The following is a 21,875-nucleotide window of genomic DNA, read 5'->3' on the forward strand; positions in this document are numbered from 1 at the left end:
GTTCAAAAACCAAAGCATTTAGTTTCAGGTTTATGGCGTTAGTAAACCGAAATTTTCGTCAACGGAGATGTTCAAAAACTGAGATACCACTGTACAGATGTCTGGCTCCACTCCAGAGATTCTGGTCTGAAGTGAGGTCCAGACAATTAGAAATGCTTAAGTTCTACAGATGACTCTAATGTGCAGCCAGAGCTTCAAATAACTGATTTACATATATATATGGAAAATCCCTATTAGCCAGTCAAATTATTTAGGATGGAAAATCTGTGTCCCTGCATGTGATATCATTTAGATTAGAACCAAATATTATAACATTATGCAGTAACTTCAAAGGGAAACTGAAAAATATATATATGATACAGACTAGGATCAGCAAATACATGGCTGCCCCTCCCTGTGCCCACAATCACAGCACTCATCCCCACTCTGTCATGCTCTTTTTTTTTTTTTTAATTTTTATTTTTGTTTAAAGTATTACAGATGTCCCTTTTTCTCCCCAATGACCCATTCCCCCCAGTTCCTTCCCCCTCCCCAGTCACTCTCCCCACCATTGTCCGTGTCCTTGGGTTGCTCTTGCATTCCTTCCCAAGAAAGCGGCTTGGTTATCACATGAGATGGAGCATAATATAAACCCACTTTTAAAGAGCTACTATAAAGACAGTATTGGATAATGATGAAGGACACTTTTTCCTCACAAGAAAGAAAGGAAAGGTAAGTTATAGAGAAGTTGTCCCCAAATAGCCAACATTGTTTTACACCCTTCGACAAACCAAGTTAAGGATTCATGAGTCACTTTTATTAGGGAAAGTCCCAAATTGACTAAGCATACATTTGTGAAGCCATCAGTCAAATTCCTTTTGACCTGTTTTAAATTATAAGCAAGATGAGTGCAATGCTTACTCCATTATTAGCACTCAGCAAATATTTAATCTTGCATTTGGGAAACCTCCAGTTAATAATTGCTGAATGAATGAAGAAAAACCTTTTAGGTTGACGTAGGGATGTGGACACTAATGGCAGGAAGTCAACAAACATTTTCAAGTTTAATAGATTTACTTCAACCAATTCCCCATGTTTACTGTTCTCATGATAACCCCTAAAAGCTGAGCTGGCACCAGAGGTTTATTAACTTACTAAAAGTTTGAGCAGCCATTTAAATTTTAACAGGATTAATCCTTAGGTATTAGTAGATTATTTTTAATTTACATAAACGAATCAAGAACAAGATGCAATAGAAACACCCCCAATAACATTCTGTTACTCTTTTCACTTGGACAAAGGGATTTTTAAACAAAATTTATTCTGCTTTTCTTTGATTATGTTTTCTTTGGATACTCACTCCGGTTTGGTTCCAGTTCTTCTGCCCTTGGTCTCAAGCAGCCAACTGGGGCAAGAACTTAATCTACAAGATAATAAGAGTGCATATTCAACAGAAAAGTCAACCCACCTGTTCTCCGCTGCTGCAGGTGCTACTATGGAGACAAGTAAACCCACAGATACAAACAAAGGATTGTGTTCTGCTCAGTAACAAGAACTCCCTTCACAACACCTCTCATTGGGCACTTTGCTGTTTTAATGTCTTTAAATGTCACTGTCGAGTGAATTAAACATTGCTCTTCTCTCATCAGGTTTTTAAAAACTAAAATGACTATTTTTTCTTATAACAAAAGCCATGTTTTGCATTGTAGAAAAATCTGAAAATGCAGATGAGTAAAAAAGAAAATTACTCTTGAGGTAATTGGACTTCCTGCTAATAGGTCTGTTGGGAATTGGGTGATTAAATAAAAAATTGAGAAAAACATTTAGCAATAACACTTTTTTTGTTGTTGTTAATCTTCACCCAAGAATATTTTTTCCAGATTTTTTTAGAGAGAATGGAAGGGAGGGGAAGAGACAGAGGCACCAACCAGGGCCGGGATTGAGCCTGCAACTGACGTACGTGCCCTTAACTGGGAATCTAACCTGAATCCTTTAGTCCCCAGGCAGCTCTCCAACCACTGAGCAAACTGTCTAGAGCTAGCAATAACTACTTCCAATCTCACAGTATATATCAGTGATTAGCAAATTATTGAAATTTGCAAAACCTTTTTTTCAAATGAATCTTATATAGGGTATTAGAATGTAAAACAGATTAAAAAAAAATTTTTTTTTTAAAGATGGTGGCCTGAAGCCCAAGGCTTTGGCCCTCAACCCCCAAACTGAATCCTGAAGTACCTCTTGGCACCTTAGAGTTCTTCAGAGAGAAGTTAAAAATTCGTTGGAATTTACCATTCCAGACCTTTATCCTATGAAAATAAAAAATAAAGTAATAAAAATTAATATTTATATATATCAACCTATAAAAAGAGGGTCCTACAAAGAATGCATTTTTATAATCTGTTTTTGTTGCCAATGGATGTGGTGTTCTTGATGTGTCTTAAGGAAAAGCGTTTCCAGAGACCTGCAAGGGAGGATGAGGTCTGTTGGTAATCTTTATTTGTGATGCTGTGAGGACCCACCAAGACAGAGGCAGGCCCCTAGGCCCCGGGGCAGGACAAAAGGCATACATGAGTGACTCAGTAAACTGCAGAGGGTGGAGGCAGTTCCAGGAATTAACTTAAACCGGTGGGTTTGACAAATACCAGGTGCACTCAAGCCTCAGGCGCCTGTAGTTGAGAAACATCCTGAACCCACCCTTCCTGGAGAATTTACAACCCTTGCAAGGACAATGATCGTTTGCTTACTGCAACCCTATATAAGCTTGTTGTAAATTTAGATCAGGGTTCGAGTCAGAATTCCACTGTGTTGGATGCGACCGAACCCTAGCTAGCTGGAATAAAAGTCCCTTTTGCTGTTACATTATCAGCTCTGGAGTGATTGTCTTTCCGCCGCATAGGGGATCTGATTCTCGGACATAACAATGCAAAATCAAAAAAATGCCCCTCTAATGTCCCCAGTGTTCCATCTCTGTCTGTCTCGCCATGGAAAATCAGGGTCAGAAACAGAGCAAATGTCCAGAGATTCTGTACCATATTAAAGCTTAATTCAGTCCAGCATTTGGTAAGCTTAGCTTGTGTTCCCGGCTGCAACTCGTTGCCTTGCTGCTGTACCAGGCTCCCCGCCTGGAGCCTGCGTTTGGAGTTCGTGTGGCAGTTGGCTGCCACATGGCTTTGTAGAAAGAACAGGCAAGGACACGTGGTGAGGCGAGTCAGAGAGAGGAGAGAAAGAGGAAGATTCTTTGTTCACCCAGAATTATGTATTCTCAGGCTTGGGAGGAACCAGAAGCTTTTTCAAAGCAACGAATCAACTTCCCAAACTTTTGTAGGCTTGCACTGGGGTCCAATGATCTGTTTCCCAGGTTAGACTAACAGGCTTCTGTGGTCCAGCACCTCCCCCTGTGCCACTGTGACTTTACTGTGCGTGTGCTTATCTTTTTTTTTTTTTTTAAATATATCTTTATTGATTTCAGAGAGAGGAAAGGAGAGGGAGAGAGAGACAGAAACATCTATAAGAGAGAAACATCGATTGGCTGCCTCCTGCATGCCCCATACTGGGGATGGAGCCAGCAACCCAGGCATGTGCCCAGACTAAGAATTGAACAGGCAACCTCTCAGTACATGGAATGATACTCAGCCAACTGAGCCACACCGGCCAGGGCAAGGTTCACATTTTAACATGCTTTTTAAAGTACATAAGCCTTTTTGAATCATGCACATTGGCAAACATTGTTTTGATGAACCTGTAAGTGTGACCTGGATTACTGTTCCTGCCCACAGAGAGCACAGATTGATGAGATAGAGATGGAGAAGTATTGCTGACTGGCAGAAACAAGACATGTTTGCCTAGAAACACTGGAGATAAAGATCCAGGAGTGAGTGTGCGCCTGAAACATCCTGGCTCACCCATCAAGGCACATACTAGTGGTTAAGATATATCCAAATGAGTGTTCATCTCTTCTAGAACTTTGCAATTTGTGAACACTCAATAAATATTCAAAGAATATTAGTCAATGTGTTTGTTTGAGGAGACAATACACTATTTCTCATAATGGTATCACTGCTCCACATACACTACAAATAATAATTCTTCCTCAAGCCCGGCCGGGCGTGGCTCAGGGGTTGAGCATCTACCTAGGATCCAGGAGATTGCCGTTCAAATCCCGGTGAGGGAATATGCGGGGCTGCAGGCTTCATCCCTAGTGGGGGGGGTGTAGGACGCCCCCCATCAATGATTCTCTCATCATTGATGTTTCTATCTCTCCCTCTCCCTTCCTCTCTCTCTGAAATCAATAAATATATATATTTTTAAATAATAATAATAATTCTTCCTCAAAATAACTACCCTCAGATTTTGTCTTTTATTTTATTTCATAGCTTCAATTCATTTGAAAAAAGCCAAGAGTCACAGGTGATTTTAGAAAATCCTGGAAGGGTGCAAAATAGTCTCAGAGAAGCCACACTGTGAGTCCAGAAAGTTACAGTTACTTTTTTGGGTTGTTTGTTGGTTTGTTTTCTTGGGTGTTTGTTTTTTATATTACTGGCTTCAACTCAAAAAATCATTGAGTTGATCAGATAAGATGGCCTGACTGATCACTTGTGCTCACACAATGAATTCCTGTTTGTCAAAGAAGCTCTTCAACATGAACTCTGCCTGTGATTTTGACAACTTGGGGGTTTAGGGCAGTGTTCTGCCACAGACTTCAATGTAGTTTTTTTACAGAACATGGCAGAAAACCCAAGCTTACTTCCAACTGTTGAAAAAAAACAAAAACTTTTTTACAATTTCTTTAAAATAAGTAAAGAATAGTCTTGACTTCTTTGTTCATCACTTAGCTGCGTGGTCAAATTTTCACAGAAATATTTTCCCATTCAACTTTTCTTTTTAGAAAATAAAGTTTCTTTAGATAAATTTAGCCCTTTCGGTTCATTTAAAAATATAATTATTCAGTGCTTACTCTTGTAGGAAAAAAGCCTTTTCCCCTTATCCTTTTAGGTCAACCGGGCCCTGCAAACTAGACTGAAAAAAAAGATTAACAGGAGGAAAAGGTTCATTACATATGCATATGGAGGGACTTACAGAAATGAAATGAAAACCCAAAGAGGTGGTCAGTCCTGGACATGCATTTTAACAAAGGGCAATAAATTTGTGGAAAAGTGACAAGACCAAGGAAAAGGGTTGTTAGCTTCTAGGGGCAGTAAATTGTGAAAAAATAAATATATGGGGAAACTAATAGAAGATAAGGGTTATTTTAGTGAGGACTGTTTGTGCAGATTCATCTTGGTGCCTACTTTCCATCATGTTATGGCCATAAAACTCCCCTGGGTAAGGGGATTTATGACAGTCTTCATTTCTCAGTTTTTTCATTTAGTCAGAAAAGAGAAGCTCTAAGAAGGTTTCTTTGATTCTCAGCTATCTTCAGCTCAAAATAAAAATGCCAGAGTGACATATTTTGAGGTCGCATACTCTGACCCTCTTCACTCTCATAACTAAAAATCTATTTAAGGACACTAAATCTCTAGAGAACGGCTTACTACACTATCATAGACATCTTTCCCATGATCCTTTCACCAAGAAGTTCCCTATATTCTTTCAATCACTTATGTTGGTTACAAATCTTTGCTTTTTATTTATTTTTCTTTATTTTTTTATTGATTTCAGGGAGAGAAAGAGAGAGGGAGAAAGAGGAAGGGAGAGGGAGAGAGAGAGAGGAAGATCAATCGGCTGCCTCCTGCAAGCCCCCTACTGGGGATGGAGCTGGCAGTGCCCCACCTCCTGATGAATGGGACAACAGTCAACCAACTGAGCCACACCAGCCGGGCTGCTTTGTACCTTAATTTTCTTCTTTTAATGTCAAATGTCCCACTTGAGGTTAATTTTACACAGAATTATTTACTGTTTAATTCAAGTATCAATTACTCATATCAATTATGCATGTCCGCTCACCACAGGAGCTAGAACAACTCCAAGCAACCCACATGACAACCCCCTTGATTTCCACAAACCAGGTAGGAAGCTTGTTTGTTTAGAAATATACCTTGAGTTAGGAAACTCCAAGCTTTGTCAACACTACTTAATAGCCTTTATTTACTTTCAAAATATCTTTATTCAACTTCATTCCTACTACATAACATTATGGGACAAAAATAATTATGAAAGATAAAATAACAAGTCTAGCCTTGGGTGAATTTGCATAAAGCAATTCAGTTTGAAAGCAAAGTTTAGTAGAAGCAACAGCTCCTGATTACAATTATCATGTGTCCAGGAACTTTACTGAGCATAGGGAAGTAACTATACAGCTGCTCTTTAGTTGTAATTAATTAGTAGTTAATAGCTGTGTTTGGAAGGTGGTGAGAAACAGAACAAGATTTGTAAGTCAGACTTCTGTCAAAAGGCCTACAAAAATCTTTTTTTTTAAATCTGGAAAAAAAAATTCAGGATAGTTGTTGCCTCTGTAGGGAAGGAGGGTCGCATAATGAGCTTCAGATGCCTTATTCTCAAGCTTCATGAGGCGAAAGAGGAAGAAGAGAGAGGAGTTTGTTATGAGGGTTTACAACAAAAGCCTAAATAGACCCCCAAAAAGATTCTGACTCAGCCTACTTTGGAGCTGGAGCCTCTAAAAAACAAAAGCAGCCCTGGCTGGTGTGCTCAGTTGGCTGAACACTGTTCCATGCACCGAAAGGTTGCTGGTTCAATTCCCTCAGGGCACAGGCCGAGGTTGTGGGTTTGATCCCCGTTTGGGGTGTATATAGGAGGCAACCAATCAGTGTTTCTCTCTCTCTCCCCCCCCTCCCTTCCTCTCTCCCAAAATCAATAAAAAAATATTTTTTTAAAGTAATACTTTTAAAAAGTTAAAACTAAAAATAGAAAACAAGGGCAGCCCGAGTTGAAATAGCTCACTCACAGAAAAGCTGTTCACTTACAACAGAAAAAAATCAGTTAATTGTGCCACTATTTAAGTCATTTTAACCAACTGTCATTTTTGCAAAACCAAAAGCAATCCATATTATTTTCCCCAGTACTATTTTAAATTAAGTGGCATGTCAGCACATAGACAACTCCCTAATTACTTTTCCATTTCATTTTATGTTTGTGTGTTGTGTGTGTGTGTATATAAGTATGTATTTAGCATATCTGCCATTAAAATACCTTTGTTTTTTACCCTTTACATTCACCAATGATGCAACAATGAATCTTGTACAGATATCTTTTTTTTTTAAGAACATCTGTAGCATAAACTTCTAGAAGTTGACATGCTGGGTCAGAGTCTGCATGTGGCTGTACATGTTAGTTATTCCGTCAGGTGTTACCAAATCCCGCCCACACGCATTGCACCACCTTACACTCCCACCAGCAGTGTAGGAGAACGCCGCGTCCGCACAGCCGCACCCACAGAATACATGATCAAACTGGGCCTTTTGCTAATCTTTCAGGTGTTCACATTCTTTGCTCATTTTTCGGTTGGATTACTAGCCTTTGTCTTCTTCACCTCTAGGAGCTCTTTATATATTAGGAAGACCAGCCCATTGTGGACGAAATGGGGCCACATGCTAAACCTGACAAGTTCAGGGAAGGCCTGCATGGTGGCCTTGCAAACTCAGAGACCTAAAATAACCACAAAGGATGGTCTGAAATTAAAACTTTTTAACTAAAAGCAGTCTATGGTGGGTAGTCACGCCCGAAGGCAGTATTTTTCCTTCACAGAGGTTAATTTTCACCTTAACTAAGCCTGTTGCTTGTCTTTTGCACCTGAGATAACATGCTTGATTAACACATGCTTTGGAAAACAAAGTAATTTTCTCCTTTTTCCGGCCTTCAATGCAGCAGCGCAGAGACCAGGAATCCTCTCATTGTTATTGATATTTTGTTAACGTTTGACTGTTAACTGTCCTGTACCCACCGATGTAAAAGAAGTATGTGTCTATCATTTTACTGTTTATCCAATCCCAGAGGTTTCCCCCACTTTGCTTTTTCCCACCTTCCTAATCTATCACCAATGGATTTCATGTAACCCACTTACATCTCCCCCTTTGATTATAATCTATAAAGCAAGGTGCAAAACTGCCATTCTCCAGAGCATTATCTCAATCCGTTGAGGTTTTGGCTTCCTGGCAATTGTCGACAATTTGGCTCAAATAAACTCACAAAAAATCTTCACTGGTTTGAATGATTTCTTACATTAACACCACTGTCTATAACACGAGTTGCAAATGTTATTCCCCAGTTGTCTTTTTATTTTATGTATTTTCTTTTCTTTGTTTTTTTGCTTTTGGCTTTATTTCCATGCAAACTTTGTTTTTATGTAATCTATTTATCAAACTTTTATTTTATGGCCTCTTATTTCAAGTCATAGTTGAAAAGGCCTGGCTCACTCCAAGGTTTTAAAGGAATCCCTTCTGTTTATTTCTAGAACTGTCAGGGTTTTTATTTTTCACATTTAAGTCTTTGATTCATTTGGAATTATTCTGGGATAAGATGTGATGTATAGAGGTAACTTGATATTTTCCAGACACCAGTATTAAGATGCTTTGTAATATGTTTGTTGTTTTTTGTGAATCCTTACCCAAAGATATTTTTTCCATTGATCTTTCAGAGAGAATGGAAGGGAGGGAGAGACACAGAGAGACACTGATGTAGAAGACTCACTGATTGGTTGCCTCCCACATGTGCCTCAACTGGGGCGGCCCGGGGCAAGCCTGCAACTGGGGTAGGTGCCCTTGACTGGCGTTGGATCCTGGACCCTTCAGTCCACTGAACCCAACTGGCTAGGCCATAACATGCTTTCATATCCAGTTCTGTGCCCTGGTCAGTGCTGCTCAATTGGCTGGAGAGTCAACCCATGCACTGAAGGGTCGTAGGTTACCGATCAGGGGACATACCCAGGTTATGAGTTCGATCCCTGGTTGCTCAATCCCTAATTGGAGCGTGTACAGGAAGCAACCTATCCATGTTTCTCTCTCACATTGATGTTTTTCTCTCTCTCTCTCTCCCTCTCTGTTCCTCTTTCTCTAAAATAAATAAAACCATATTCTCACATGAGGATTAAAAAACACATTTAATATCCGGTTTTGCTATCTTCCTCTATCATTGTTCTTATTTTCAGGTTTTCCTAGCTATTTTTTAATATACAATTTAGGATCAAGTTTTCAAAACTAAAACATTTGCAATAAATTAAAATAATGGAAATTGTGGGGGAAGCCGACTTAAATTTGTAAACTACCTTAGGGAGAATTAAGATATTTAGAATGCTGAGTTTTCCCATCCAAGAACATTATCTGTCCTGCTATTCATTCAAATCTTGTTTTTGTCATGGGTCTTGCACATTTTTTGTTTAGTTTATTCCTAGGTATCTTAATTTTATTGTTGTTGTTGTCATTTCTATTGTAAATGGGGGTTTTCTTCCTTTTGTCTGACTGTGATTTGTAAATGTATGTAAAGCTGTTAAGTCTACAATCATAACATCTGCAAATAGCAATAATTTTACTTTCTCCTTCCTAATTTTTACACATTTAAGTTCTTTCTCTTGTCTAGTTGCATTGGCTAAAATCTCCAGCACCCTGTTAAATAATAGTAGCAACAATGACATCTCTTATCTTGTTTCTGACTTTATTGGAAATGCTTTTAAGTTCTGCCATTAAGTATGATGTTGGGTTTTGAGATGAGATTGGCCTATTTTAAGGAAATATCTATATCTATGTTAGGCAGTATTTTTATCAAGCATAGTTGTTGAATTTGATCAAATATATTTTCAGTATTTTGGAGATAATTATACGATTTTTCTCCTTGAATCTATTATGATGAAATATATTAATATATTTCCAGTAATGAAATTTCTATACTACATCCCAGCCCACATCTTATTTCCTTCTGCTCTCTGGTCATGTCTTTCCTTTTCTCGCCATCACCTCCATCAGTTCTTGAAGTTCTGCTTTTGGGTCTCCTTTTAAAGTGGCAAATTTTGAAATTCATAGCAAAATGTTTGGTTACTGTTTTCATTACTATTTTCTGTTGCCTCTTCTCTGATGAGTTTTGCTGCTCTTTTCACCTTTTATATTTCAGCATCTTGGTATTGGTGTCACACCAGCTCCCTTTTTATTACTCATTATAGAATGACTTGAGTTTTCCTGCCTGGGTTACTTGCAGTACTTACTTTTAAAGAGTACAGTTTTGCTAGCATTTTCTGAAATTGGCTGTCATTAGGCCATTGTGCTACTTCCCACATGTCTTTGTTGTATGCCATGAAAATTTGCACCCCTCTCCAACTTTTTCCTTTAGTGTTGTATATTTCATATTTATAAAGACTAAAATATGAATTATCTATGTTTACATAAATTAAGCTATTTTTTCATTGACAGAATACCCATATAATTATTTTCATTTTTTAATGATTTGATGATGGGTGGAGGAATAATACACAAAGATTGTTTTCTTTTATAAAGCAGAAATCAGTTGTTTTTGGTTGTTCTAGGTTTCTAAGTTTTTTCTAAATATGCTCACAAATATAGGGACATATACAGGCATTTTTAAAAAATGAAATTATAGCGTATATTCTGTTTTTCAGTCTGTTTTTTACTTAACACATCATGGCCCTCTTCTTGTGTTAATAAATATAGACCTATAGCTTTTTGATGGATATAACATCACTTATATCACCAATCTTTTATTGATGGTAAATAGATTATTTCCCATTTTTCTCTTCTATAAACAATACTTCCAGGAATGTCCTATGCTCTTATCTAATTGCTTTCTTACAGTACACTAAGTAAAAAATCATTAGGTGAAAGGATATAGCTATTTCAAAAGAAAACTATCATTTATTAAATTTAACTTCAATTAAGCTTAAATATAATCTAACATTTATGTGTTGATTTTTCCACTACATTAAATATTTACAATACATTCCTATTCTAAAATAACGTGTAAATAAATCTCAAGTAAATTAGATTTGTAGTTCACAGAAAACTTCTGTCACCCCAGAAAAAAATTTTTTGTTTTATGTTATAGTTCATCAAGTACTTCTGTCTCCCTGAAAGAAACAATGACTTATTAGAATTAATTTCTTTACACATGTTTTCCAACAGGATAAAAGATTACAAGAATGACCATAAAATGACTATTCTTTTAAAGATCAGGTTCATTGAGGTTTAATTTGTCTACAATAAAACTACCCTATTTAGTGTACAGAGTCATGAGTTTTGACAAATGCGTATAGTCATGTAAGCACAGTCAAGGTGTAGGAAAGCGCCATCACTCTAACAAATTTCCTCATGCTTCTTGGTTGGCAATCCCATTTCTAACTCCAGGTCCTGGCACTAGTAATGTCTTTTCTACCCATACATTTTTCCTTTCCCGGAGTTTTATTTTAAAATTCTCATATAGACTTTTGATACTGGCTTCTTTCACTCAGCATGATGCTTCTGAGATTGTGCATACTAATAGTCTTTTCCTTTTTATTGCTGACTAATATTCCATTGCATGGATGAACCACAGTTTGTATCTTCATTCAACAAATGAAAAGCATTTGATTTCCATTCTTGGCAATTATGAACAAAGCTGATAGAAACACTCACATACAGGTCTTAATGTGGCCATAATTTTTTATTTCTCATGGGTAAAAACCTAGGGTTCGGATTGATGAATTACATAGACATTATTCAGTGTTCTCCAGAAAACAGAACCAATAGGAAATTATATCTATCCATCCTTCTATCTAGAGGGGCAGGGTTAAAAGTTGACATTGCAGTCTTGAGTCCAAAATTGGAAGGCAGGCGGGCAGGCAAGAGCTTCAGGGAGGGGTTCTATGTTGCAGTCTTGAGGCATAATTACATCTTTGGGAAACCTCAGCTTTTGCTCTTGGAGCCTTCAACTGATCAGATAAGACCCACCCAAACTAAAGAGAGTAATCAGCTTTACTCAAAGGCTGCTGATTATAAATATTAATCATATAAAAAAAATCTTCACAGCTATATCTAGACTAGTATTTGACTAAACAACTGAGCAGCATAACCTAGCCAAATTGACACAGAAAATTACCCATCACATATGATAAATATATGTTTAACTGCCAAACTATTTTCCAATACCCTACCCTCAGGAATGTGTCAACAAACATCTAAAGGAATGTTCTCTACTTTCTCTTCTTCCAAGTATCCACCTTAAAAGGAATCACATGTATTCTAACACAGGTTTAGATGGGTAAGTTAGTATATCGCACTCTTCAAAATTTGGCTGGCATTTTAAAATTCAACCACTTTATATATTCCCTCGGCAGAGATCAATATCTTAATTAAAAGCATAAAACCAGAAAGCCTAAATGGTGTCGGTGAATCACCAGCCTCGTCCCACCTTAACCATTGTTCTTACTTTTCTCCCTAGTAGGAGTTACCGGCTTTGAAAGAAGAATGGTTATGTAAATCAGCGATGACTCACCAGGGAAGAGAGTAAGAAACCACTTCTTTCTGTTCTACAGAGGTGCTTAGCTCAATGCTCAGCCAGTCATCTCATCACCATGGTAACACTGTCCCTCCTTTCTTGTCTAGGGATCCCTGCCTGCCTCAGATGATGGAAGGGCATTGCTGTATTTGCATCAGAAATCAAATAATGCTTTCCACCTAAAACCTCAGAGACTAACTCATGCACAGTGACTGGGGGCACAGGGATCACAGGCAGTGGCCTTGATGGAAATGAGAATTAGCCCAATGTTTATAGGATTTATCTTTAGCATCATTTCATGCTTTAGCAGCCTGGGAAATCAATGACTCAGAACACAGCCAGCTCAGAGATGAGCAGGGGTTAGTACAAAGTGGAAGAATTTCCTTTTCTTTGAAGAGCTGGAGTTTTCCACAGCAAGCCCGCCAGGCTTTAGGGACTGATCCCAGCTGGTGCTCCTCAGCTCCTCAGGGCCTGGCCCCACACTGCCCCAGTGCTTGTTCAGGATCTCCCTCCCTCTCTCTCTCCTTTCTCCCCTCTCTCTCTTCTTAATTCTCTCCTGTTTGTTGCAGTTTCCTTTCAGGCTCAATTTGGAGTGACTGCTTGCCTGGATGATCCGTCCACCCCCTCACTGCCCTTCCTCGCCCACCAATCACTGGCAGTGGGCACTGAGTGTCTGGAAAGGGGCCTGCTTATCCCTCATCCCAGCACTGGTCCGCCCGGCCTGTCCTTGCCTCTGCCCTTACTCTATTACCTACTCCCACGCTTCCTTTCTTATTTTTCTCTCTTGCTTTTCCTTTGCTGCTCTTCTCCCCAGCCTAAACCTTAGCACCCTCATAAAGGCGGCCACACACGTTTCACCCCACTGGAGACACTCAGGGCTGTGGCGGATGGCCAGCCACCACCCTCCATGCTTACAGCAAAGGCCCCAGTATCAACCCTGGGAAACAGATATCCACAGTCAAATGATGTACATTCTTCACAGACATGAGCCATGGCTTACAGAGCCATGCTAGGATGTGGCCATGAATGAGGTCGCATCAACTTCAATACCTTGTCTGGCTAGATCGTTCATATGCCCATTCCCCCCTTCTTTACCAGCCAAAACTCAAGTTTAGTACGTACAGCAATGTGTTGAGCTGTAAAAAACTACATTTCCCACTTCTTTACAAAAGATGAGTAGTGAGATGCACATGGTTGTGGGTTGGGGCTTCAGGGAAAGCCCATTAAAAAGAGGGCTGAGCAGCAGAGACATACCCTTTGCTTTTCCTCTTTGCTCTGGGCTGAATTGCTTCTCCCTCCAAAACCCATATGTTGAAGTCCTAAGCCCTAGAATATGATTCTATTTGGACATAAGCCATTTAAAACAGTAATGGTTGCCTGGACAGGTGTGGCTCAGTGGTTGAGCATTGACTTAGGATCCAAGAGATGGCGGGTGCATTCCTGGTCAGGGCACATGCAGGCTCCATCCCCAGTCAGGGGCATGCAGGAGGCAGCCGATCAATGATGACTCCCTCATCATTGACGTTTCTATCTCTCTCTCCCTCTCCCTACCTCTTTCTGAAATCAATAAAGATATATTTTTTTAAAAAACAACATTAATGGTTATTAGGTTGGAGCCTAATCCAATGTGACTGGTATCCTTTTGTTTGTTTGTTTGTTTTTACTGATTGATTTTAGAGAAAGAGAGAGAAACATCGATTTGTTGTTCCATTTATACATTCATTGGTTCATTCTTGTATGTACCCTGACCAGGGATCGAACCTGCAACCGTTATCCTTGACACTCTAAACAACTGGGCTACCAGGCCAGGATGACTGCTATTTTTTATAAGAAGAGAAGATTAGGACACAGACAAAGAGGGTCAAAGAGAAAGACCATGTGAGAACACAGGGAGAAGGTGGCCATCTACAAGCCACAGAAAGAGGCCTCAGAAGAATCTAACCCTGCCACCACCATGATCTCCGACTTCCAGCCTCCAGAGCTGTGACAAAATAAACTTCTCTTGTTTAAGCCACCCAGTCCATGATACTTTGTCATGGCAGCCCTAGTAAACTAATACATCCTGCTTCGTCTTCCCACCTCAAAGTGGGTGTGATAGTAGAAGCTGCCATAGCCGCCAGGAAACTGTGAGAACCATGGTGCTCCTGGTGAAGGGTGTGGAACGGGAAGTTTGACTGGACCCAGGACATGGACAACGCTATGAAGCCACGCTAGCCTACACTGTTTAAGCCTCTGTCGTTTCAGATCTCTGTACTAGAAACCCAACGCAGTTCCTAAGGAATATGCCTGCTTACTGATTTTGCACTTTGTACTCAGACAGGATCTCTAACTTTCCTGGCAAAATCCTCCCTCTACCTCCTTTCTGATGTTTCTGGGACTCTTCGAAAGGAAGGCACATGTGGAGCAATTTGCTGGCTCCAGGTTCTTCACCTCTGTCTTCCACTTGTAGACAGCCCCTGCCTACTGTGTCACTCAGAGGCTCTTTCCCATTGCCACTGCTGAGGGCATCTTTGGGAGATCTCCAAAGACAACCCTGTGTGCTGTCTCCCAAATCTAACCCCGGTGCCAGAGCAAACCGGCCTGTGCCTCTCCTCCAGGCCAGCACCTGCCCTAGGGCCTCACAACCCTGAAGTCTCTTGACAAATCAGCTCCCGCAGCTTGACCCAGCGCTTGGAGCTGGGCAGGAGGACACCACACCATCTTCCACTCTTGTGTTCCTCTCTTCAATTACTTCAAAACTCCCCTCTTCAATTACAAAGCAAAATCATCTTTTATTCACTTTTTACTTCCCATAATGTTTGTAACCAGTAAAAACATTCATGGAAATCAGTTGCACTTAAGTCAAAATTATCCCCCAAACCCCCTTAAATTCCAAATTCTACTTTAATATTCAGGAGAATGCCCACTTGTTAAAAGATCAGATGAAGTTGACCTTGGGCTAGTACTGCTAATTAATGTAGGAACTCTAGTGAAAAGGTTGTGTCTAGGAGAGCCTGTAAGCGGTGTGGGGCAATCTTACAGTTCACACTGTCCTCTGTTACTCAGAAATGAATATATCAGAGCAAGGGTCGAAAGCTTTAAAAGATTTCCCAGCCAGTTTGTCTTTCTCCCTTTAATTCTGAACAATCATGTCACTGACCTAGTTATTTTGAAGCAGGATTCTTTACATGTGAGAAGGAAAAAAAACCTCTTTTCCAGACTGGAGGTAAACATAGACTATCAGGTTTACAGTGTCTCTCTCATGGAGGAGGGAGTTTAAATTGTTATTTCTTCTTCATACTTTCCGTAATTTCCAAAGTTTCCATCATGGGACAGCATGGATGCTATAAATAGAAAAGGATGCTGTCTTTCAAAGGAAGAAAAAAATCTGTTTTCCTTTCAGATTTATCTTTATAAACACCCATTTTAAACTATTAGACTTTTCTATTATTTCCTTCCTGAATGGAAAAAAAAATGGATGTGCCAGCAGCTTGCATTTTTTTAGCACCACTAATGTGATTATTAGATTCTAACCTTAGTGCAGAAAAGTTTTCCCCCCATTATGGGCCCCCGTTAAATTGGATTTTTAAAAAAATATATCTTTATTGATTTCAGAGAGAGGAAGGGAGAGGGAGAGAGAGAGAGATAGAAACATCAGTGATGAGAGAGTCACTGATCGGCTGCCTCCTGCATGCCCCCCACTGGGGATCGAGCCCGCAACCCAGGCATGTGCCCTGACCGAGAATCGAACCCCGATCGCCCGGATCCCAGGTTGACGCTCAACTGCTGAGCCACGCCCAGCCGGGCTTTTTTGTTTTGTCTTTTTTTAGAGAGAGTGGGAACATAACCTCAATCCTCTAAATTATACAATTAAAAATTCTAAGGGCAGAAGAAGCAGTTGGCAGCTACAATAGGAAAGTTGATCTGAAAAGTACTTGTGGCACGGTATTTGGAGAAGACGAGCATGTAACAACATGAGGCAGAGAATGTTTTGGTAGCACTGCCCAGGAAGTCATTTTTTATTACAAGAGACTTTTGGAAATCAACAGAAGAAATGTGGTGAAAGCCAGCTGCACAGCATTTTCTACAACTGGTGGGAAATATCATTTGACTTCATTTGGGATCATTTTAGAAAAATCGTCTAATCTCCCTTCAGTTCCTCCTCTGCAAAGTAGAAATGGTAATAAACAAAGATGTCATGAGAATTAAATGAGATGTTCATCCATCTATTCAGCCAGTAGTAATTTAATTCTGATGTGACTGATGGAGGAGCTGATTAAAAGTTTAAATATTTCCCCACCCTTTTCTCATCTTTTCCTGCTACTGTCTGGTTTTGTTAAGTTCACTCCTCCCCTATCCATGTGTGCGGACAGGGGTAGAATAGGAGAAAAGTTGGTCCATTTTGCTTCTACATCAGCACCTTCGTATTAGGCAGGGCTATTGAAGGAACAGGACTTTTATCTACTAGCTCCTGGTTTTATTTACGCCTGCTCTCTTAGTCTTTCCACTCTAGGATTCCTTTACTCAGTGCATTGAGCCAGGATATTTGCTGGGGAAAGCCGCAGGATTGCTAGAGAGGGCTCCTCCAACTGGAGCCCAGAGCTGGAGCTGGCCTCGCTGCCCACTGCCTGCCCCCAGGCAGAATTAAATGCTTTAGGGCAGCCTTTGGGCAGCGAGGTGACTCCAGCCCAAGCCCAAGTCTGGTGATGAAGATGACAGCCAGCAGTTACTGATCACCTACAATGTACCCACATCCCATTTACCTCTCACTTAACATCTAACCTGTTTGGCTGAATCATATGAAATTGCCATTTCCACAAACCCAAAATGGTTGAATGTTAGTCATTTCATATGACTCAACCTAATATTTTTCATTATTACTATGGCCATTTTATGGATGAGGAAACTTGTTCCTGATAAAGCCCTGGATCTTTTCATCTCTTGCCTCCTAAGCCGCTCGAAGGAAAGAGCCCAGCCTGGGAAATAGCATCTTATAAGGAGAGACTTGGTCCGGGCAGTGCCTTGTCTAATCTCTAACCACTAGACCTCAGTCCCACTGCTCCCTGTATTCTGCTGGCTTCACAACTGCATCCAAACCTGGAGATGACACTCTTGAATTAACCATTTCAATCTGTGCAAAGAACTACTTCAAAGCATTCTTGTTTGCTTCTTAAAGTGTTTTTGTTGGTGCCATAGCAATTAATGGTAAAATAAAGAAATATTTTTTAAAGTATGTACTTTTAAAAATTTTTATACTCACCCAATGCATGTTTATTGATTTTTAGAGAGAGAGAGAAATAGATAAATAAGAACTGAGGGAGGCAGAGCTTGGGTTGAGTTAGAGGCCTGGAGAAGAATGGTGAGAATTTCTAACTCTAATATTAGGAGGGCAGCTGACCATCATCAGGTAGAGAAATTATTTTAAAATGAGCACAGTTAAAATTGAAGATTATAAATTTCATATGGTTTCAATCTGTTTAATGATTGTTTTTCCCTCAGCAAAACTCAGCTACCCAAGTGTGGAAACAGAAGTCGATGCTGGTCTGGCTTTGTGAAGGGCGGGCCAGAGGACAATAGGACGGGAGCCTTGCCCTGCCTGGTAAGGAGCCCCTCACGTGATAGGAATGGAATAGGCTATGGAATAGGAAGGAAATGTGGCCAGGAGGGGGCAGATAGAAGGATTAAGGTATTTCAAAGTTCCTCTGAGGTTGAGGGTTAGGAGCTGTGGAAGTGGAGAATTGAGAGCTGGAAGGGTGGGAGTTTGTGGTCAGAGTACAGGCTTTCAGAGTTTTAGATTAGAGGTGGAGCTGGTCAGGTCCAACCTGTGACCACTAAAAAGTAATAACCTTTGATATGAGGTCCAGAGGATAGAAACAATTTAGAGAAACATCAATGGAAAGATAACTATCTGTCCCTCTGTTTGGAAGCCTGAAACTAAGAGGAAGTGTTGTGCCCAACAAGAACCAGTCCTAGACAGCATGGATGGACCTAGAGGGCATGATGCTAAGTGACATCGCAAATTCCATATGATTTCAGGTATATGTGGAATCTAAAAAACAAAACAGAAGCAGACTCATAGATACAGAGAACAAACAGACTGATAGTTGCCAGGTGGGAGTGGGGTGGGGAGCTGGGGGAAGTATAAGTTGGTAGTTACAAATAGTCATGGGGATGTAAAGTACAGCACAGGGAATATAGTCAATAATGTTGTAATAACTATGTATGGGGCCAGGTGGGGACTAGACTTATGGGGGCATCACCTTGTAAGTTATGTAAATGTCTAACAACTATGTTGTACACCTGAAATTAATATAATATTGAATGTCAACTATAATTGAAAATTAAAAGAAAAAATTTTAATTCTATACCAAAAAAAAAAAAAGTAGTCCTAGAGATCATGGATTCCCATCTGGTAGCCATAGGTGGCAGACATGACCCAAAATGAGTATTCCCTAAAAAGTCGGAGATAAAGGAAAAAAATCTGCCCTCTGGCCTAGCCAGGCATGGCTCAGCAGTTGAGCATCCATCCATCTAGGATCCAGGAGATTATGGTTCAATTCCCGGTCAGGGTACATGCCCAGGTTGCGGGCTCGATCCCCAGTAGGGGATCAATGACTCTCTCATCATTGATGTTTCTCTCTCTCTGTCCCTCTTCCTTCCTCTCTCTGAAATCAATAAAGATATATTTAAAGAAAAAAAAAAAATCTGCCCTCTGGTAGCTGGATTATATAAACAAAGAAATAATTCTATCAGAGGTAGTCAAAGTGACGGTAAAGAGACAGATGGCAAGATTCCCAGGCCAGTAAAAGATAACTGCAACCTGAAGTATTTTAGTTACATATCTAAAAGAGATTATGTCTTTCAAGTTGTGGTTGGGTTGTTAAGTGAAGCATGAATGAGAGTCAGAGACAAAGACACTGACTCTGCCTCTAGCACAGGGCCAGGCAGTGAGCACCCTGGCTCATGGGCCAGGATAGCCTGATAAAGCCAGATTTCTCATACCTAGATGAAGAACCATTAAGGTCCAAACACCTCTGGATGCCCTAACAAATTTCAGAGCCTAAAAAGCTAAACATCACCCCCTGAAAAGTGGCACAAAGTAGCGCCACTATATGGAGTTGAGTTAGGGTGACAGCAGTCCTTCCCTGGGTAGTGCTTCTCTGACCCACTGCCCTCTTACAAATCCACCACTGATTTCTGTGAGCAATCAAAGCAGGAACAGCACTCATCTTCTCTTTCTACTAACCAGAGAGGACAGATCAGATCAATAGTTAAACTCATGAAACTGGGGTGGTTTGTTATGTGGTGTCATATAAGAGTGTAACCATACTGCGAGTCGGTGCAACAGTTGTAAAAATTATACTAAGGCCAAGAAATAGGAGGTAAACTATTCCGGTGGCCAAACAACAAGGAAATGAACAGGTTCGTTGCCACCCCAGCATGACTAGGTTGATGATTTGCTAACAAGGCTAGAGTGGCGAAGGCATGCGGCCAAATCCCAGCTGGGCCTGCCTGAGTGACCTACACTGTACGAGTGAGTCTTCCTAGAGCTGTCGCTACTACTCAGACCACTGAAGCTATGTGAGCACTATATTGAACAGCAGGACTCGATATGTAAGAATAAAGAAAATTTACCTCCCACTCTCCCTTTAAATATATTTATTGGGACTGGTTTTTCCTGCTCCCCTGGATAAAAACGGAAACCGTCCCTATGACTTTTCTAATTATTCTCAGGTCAATATTTAATATATTAGACTCCTGTAATAGTTCCAGCTTTGAAATTCATGTTAACCTGGGGCCTCTCCTTCCGTTGCCCCAGCTCTGACCTGTTGTCAGCTTGTTTCAGCCTCTCTCTCCTACTTAGGGCTTTTATTATTCCACCTCTATCTTACTACCTTATGAAAGTTACTACTTGCACTGTTATGATTAACTAGTTGGCTCTCTTTGGAGCTGCCAGATTAAAGTTTTATCTTTCTCTGATCAGTATGCTTGTGAGATCCTTAGAGACCCCTGATCAGACAAGGTCCTAGCAAAAAAATATCATTTGCCCTAGATGGTTCAAAGACTCTGATGAAGGGCCTGTTTAGAGAGGTGTGAACAGGTTTAATGGGGCACAGAAGGAATGATGTCACCTACAGATTTGTGACAGTGGAAAGCCATTGTCATCCAGGTGTGAGAGGACAAGGGAAGGGAAGAATAGCACCAAAGTCCAGTGAGGGCTGAGCTTGTGCAAGAGGAGCGGCCTGACCATAGTGTAGTTCTGGAAGGATGAAAACGCTGCCAAAGACACAATGCCAATGCAGGGAGGGAGCAGAAGAAACATACCTGGAACACCCTTCACTTACTCAGTGATTTCCTGCCAGTGCCTCGCATTGTCCAAACCCAGCCTGTGGCTAGCCAGCAAGGGAGCTCAAATAATAGCGTTCTCGGGAGATAGCCTCCTGGGGAGAATAATGGGTCTAGGGTGACAAACAGACTAACCACGACACCCCCATCGCTGGGATCTCTCACCTCCATGTCCCCTGATGAAGGCAAGTGCATCTCTGCTGTGACTAGCTGCTTATGCTTTCCTAACCCTCTGGCAATTGACCTGCAATGTTATCACTTCCCTATGTAAAGGGCCACAGAAAATACTCACACGTCCTTTACATATAATATTTGCTATTTCATATTCAATATATGATATTTAACATTCTGTTACATATAGTATTTACTACATCACTGAGCTGCTAAGAGCTAGGCATTGTGCTAAGATCCCCTGCATGTGTTTTCTTTAAACCTCACAATAGCTCATCCAGCCAGATAATATTATCTTTTTTAAAAAATTTATCCTTATTGCCTGGCCAGGTGTAGGTCAGCGGTTGAGTATCAACCTAGGATCCAGGGAATCGCCGTTTGATCCCCGGTCAGGGCACATGCCTGGATTGCAGGCTCGATTCCCAGTGAGGAGCATGCAGGAGGCAACTGATCAACGATGACTCTCCCATCATTGATGTTTTTGTCTCTCTCCCTCTCCCTTCCTCTGTCTGAAATCAATAAAGACATATTTAAGAAGGGGGGGAGGCAATCCTTCCTTCAGAGGGCTATTTTGAAGATGTTTAAAAATGTATTAATGCACATGAGATCTCTGTCACTATGTCTAGAATGTACGTAGCAGGTACAAAATCAAAGATAGCATCAGCCCTTCTCCCAGTCACATTAGCACGCAAGTTAGATTCAAAGCCAAATAACATCAACTAGAAAAATTAATGAGTACCAATAGTTGAGAGTGGATGAGCTATGTGAGCATTTTTGTTGGTACACTTCATTGGGATTAAGGCAGCTCAGCATGTTCCTCATTGTGTCAGTTGGCCAATGAGTGAGGAGAAATCTGTTCCAAGTTCTGCTTCAAAGAATGGTGCACGCCAGGTCCGGCCTGGTTTCCAGCCTGCACACCCTTTCTGCTGGCTCCCCACTCCTTCCCAAGGGCAGGCTCAGTCATCTTCCAG

At 40.6% G+C, this 21,875-nt stretch overlaps 1 long non-coding RNA gene across 1 annotated transcript in view; it reads right to left on the bottom strand.

The window, feature by feature from the left end:
- LOC308563789 overlaps positions 1-21,875 on the bottom strand; it is a 34,629-nt gene that overhangs the window by 1,400 nt on the left and 11,354 nt on the right. The window lies entirely within an intron of this gene.

This window comes from Miniopterus schreibersii (genome assembly GCF_964146895.1).
Source record: "Miniopterus schreibersii genome assembly, chromosome: 11".
Taxonomy (NCBI): domain Eukaryota; kingdom Metazoa; phylum Chordata; class Mammalia; order Chiroptera; family Miniopteridae; genus Miniopterus; species Miniopterus schreibersii.